Below are 4,122 nucleotides of genomic sequence, written 5' to 3'. Positions count from 1 at the left end.
GTTTGCCTTTCTGATTAATTGTCCAATCCCTTCCCATTTAATATTATTTTGGCTATTATAATAAGTTGGAGAGGTGTTTTCTAACAAGTTTAGAATCTCAAAACTAAAAAACCTAGGATTCAAAATAGGAAGGTTTAAATGGTTTATGCATAAACTTGAAGGATTAAAGTTGATAGGGTTTGAGTTATTACATCTGGTTCTCATCCTCAACACACGTTGCCTCCATACCCCTTGCATTGTTACTGATGATTATGGTACTCTGGTGGTCGCCGCTAGCTAGTGTGTTCTTTTCCATGGCTTTATTGTCGGCCACTAATTTGTGACTACAAAATTATAGGGTTTGGAATTTGGGGAAAATTGACTTTATTTGTGGACTTCTGGTTGTCAGTTGTCACCCTCGATATTGACGGAATTACGGCTGCCCACGGTGGTGGATATCTTTCCACCATCTTTGCTTCCTTGTTCATGGTCATTGATTTGTGGACTTCTGGTGATTGCCCCACCTCGTTTAGACGGGTCACCGAACATATTCTTTTTGCGGTTTTACGTTTGGGAATTGAGACCATTCTTGAGGAGTTTGGTTATTTGGATGATATGCTTGTCAAGGTTTACATTTAAGCTACTATCTAATTCAGGCTTAGTAGGTTGGAAACAATTTGGCTGGTAAGTGTGAGGTATGTGATCAACAGTATGATCCAAGGATCATTAACACTGCTTTGATACCATATTGTCTATGATAATCAGAGTTTAAGATGAAGAAAATGGTTTTTATTATGCTGTCTTTACAAATGAAAACACACCATTATTTAAAGGTGTTTTTACAATTACAAAGAAATAAAATAAATAAACTGCAGGTTGTAATCGTGCTGCAATTTTGGTAAATATGAGCTGGGACATGATGATCAAAAATGATTCCATGATTGGCTCCATTGTCTTTGAGTTTCCTTTATAACAAAGATATCTTGGATTCAATATGATGTTTTATAATTGCATACAAAGATCTTGAGATTTACTTGCTTTTTATTAAAACATTGTTCTGTTACTCTTTCGGTTTGTTATGTTTCGAGGTTAATCAATTGTCCATCTTCTCCCAAAGGTTAGGTTTCGACCATGTAATGCCTCGATATGTGCATGCAACAAATATATAAAAATCATTATTGTATACCATTACCTTATTATTTTAATTTTATGAATTTTGAAGTAGAGTATAAATGCCAATAATTTGACCTAGTTAGCAAATGCTAGTCGGGTTAAGCGCGAGGCAAGAGGGATGCAACGATTTCGAACCACGCAAGTGGTAAGAATTATGCGGGAACATCCTTGGAGTCCCGACTTGATTCCAACAAAGGAGAAAACATTATTCTAGGTTTTGTACTCGGGTAAGATGGATTGTATGTGGGTGATAAGCCTTTCGAATCCTTACAATCAATTGCACTAAAGCTGTTAAAAGAATATAGTATAAATTATATCAGGATTTAAAAGGATAAATGGAATAGTGTATGATAGAGCGAACAAAAGGTTGAGGAAGTTTCAAATAATCAAAGCTAAAAAAAATGCACACTTAATAATATAAGGGTGTGTTTAGATCTCACTAGAGAGGTAGAGTGGAGAGTGAAGGGAAACATTCAAGTAACATCTATCTTTTCATGTGTTTTGCAAAGAAACGAGTATTTATTTGACCACAAAAGAAATTATTTGATGGTAGAGTCAAGTAATCAAGTTATCACTTCCAATGTCTCTAAATTCATGTTTAGGATTTTTAGAACACGCTAGACTAGTTTAATGTGATAAGTAACTAATCTAGAGTATGAAATCAATTAGGATTAGACCCTTACAAAGCAGGTTAATTATTTTTCACTAGTGAAAGTGTTTTAAAAATAACACAATGTTGTATAAATTGAAAATAATCTGACATGAACGAAACTGTGAAAATCTAGAATTCGGTGGTGAAGTATGAATTTGACATATTTAGGGGGCGTTTGGTTCGCAAAATGTTTCAGAATTGGAATTGGAAGAATTCCTTTGAATTCCATAATGTGTTTGATTATACACTCTGTGAATTGGATTAGAATGAGAAGATACAAAACATGACAAAATTACCCTTCAAAAAATTCACACTTTTCACCATGTCTAATGCCGGTGGCTACCATCACCATCGGCCACCACCAGTGTTCGACCATCAAAGGAGGCGTGCTTCAACTGTCAATCGCCGACGACCACCAGTAATCCAAAGCTAGTGTTTGTTGAAACCTAAATCGATTGCCGACCACTACCGGCAATCAAAATATACGAAGAAAAAACATAGGCTTTCGTTGGTTCAGACTCGCCGGAAAACATAGTTCAGATCTCGTCGGAAACACAGTTTAGACTCGCCGAAAAATAGGGTTCGGATCTCGTTGGAAAACACAGTTCAGACTCGCCGGAAAACACGGTTCAGATCTCGTCGGAAAACACAGTTCAGACTCACCGGGAAATATGGTTCAGATCTCGTCGGAAAATTTGGTTATCTAGCTGGAATTATGTAGTGACGGTGGCCGGAGATAAATGTCCGTGATGTTGGAGATGAGCATAATGAAGAACAGCTAGGGTTATTTAGGTATTTTTATAAACATTCCAAGGGATTTTAAACTTTCCTAAGATAAGTTAAAGGATTGTGAATTCCATTAGTTGAAGGATTTGATTGGAAATCAAACCAATTTCCAATTCCTTCTCTTAGCTAACCAAACATCATAAGAAATGGAATTTAAATTCCAATTCCCTTGAAATCCCATGGATTCCTGCCAAACAAACAAGCCAAGCGTGTGGGAATAGGACGTCGAGCCTTTATTTTTTTTTTTTACCTACATTTCGGTATAAATATCTTTTTTCACGGTTTAAATTCTAATATGCATGCATGTCATCAAAATCAAGATTTACAAATTTTAACCCCGCCTCACAGATTAATCTGTCTTGCAGCAAAGTGCGGCCTAACATCTAGTTTAGTAAAATATATATTTATAATACTCATGTATACTACGATAATTAACTTCTTCATAAACTATAATTTATTCTCATGGTCTACCGTCTAGAATCTTCAAATCATTATTGTAACATTATTGAGTGGCACGTGCAATTAGTGGACTATTTGAACAATAATATGGAGGTCCATATGACCCCTTTCATATCTAATAATGTGGGGATTGATAATAAAAAAACAAACTTCTTTTTGTTTCCTTCAATTACACAATGAGACAACACCCACATAATTCACTTGAACTACCACATCTTTTAAAGCGCTTTTTAAGCACAATTAGAACGATTATATGACCGCTTTAAATATATGTGTTTTAAAAGGTTGATATCGTTTTAAATAGTAAAGTTAAACCGTTTTAAAAGATCTTTTAGAAAAGAAAAGAAAAACCATATACAACGTTTTAAATATGTGTTTTAAAAGGTTGAGACCGTTTTAAATAGTAAAGTTAAACTGTTTTAAAAGATCTTTCAGAAAAGGAAAGAAAAACCATATACAACGGTTCAATTATTAGCAAAAACAACGTTGATCAAATTATTCAAAAACAACATTCCTATATGATCAAATATAACGTTTAATTATTATTCAAATACAACACTTATTATTATCAAGTACAGATCAAATACAGCGGTAATACAGACGGGTATAATATAATAAAAAACAGAATATTCAAAAACAAATATATTAAAAGTAGGAACCAAAATTCATATATTAAAATGCAGCATCCGGAATTCATACATCTATGTTTCTACATCAGGAAAATAATCCATAACCAAAACATTAAACATCATTAACCATCTAATATTTCTACATAGTTCACAAACAAGACCAGCTTTGGTGAAACCATGAGAACCGGTAAGAACTGTTGAAAGCTAAATCAATGAGATACTTCTATCCTTGAATGAATGCAAAATCCCGACCATAACTACACAAAATAAAAGTTAGAAAAAAAAAGTCAACATTTTTAGCATTAATACTTAAAAAAAAAAACTTAAAGTTACACTTCAATTAACTGATCTGATGTGGAGCCAAATTCAATCGATGCTAATAGTTTTCATAAATTTCTCAAATGCATCTTCAACAAATTGGTCAATTTCATATTGACTAAGGGC

Source organism: Bidens hawaiensis, unplaced genomic scaffold (assembly GCF_021521415.1).
Source record: "Bidens hawaiensis isolate Kalapana, Puna unplaced genomic scaffold, B.hawaiensis_p1.1 tig00011744_1, whole genome shotgun sequence".
Classification (NCBI taxonomy): domain Eukaryota; kingdom Viridiplantae; phylum Streptophyta; class Magnoliopsida; order Asterales; family Asteraceae; genus Bidens; species Bidens hawaiensis.
This window is presented reverse-complemented; position numbering follows the sequence as displayed.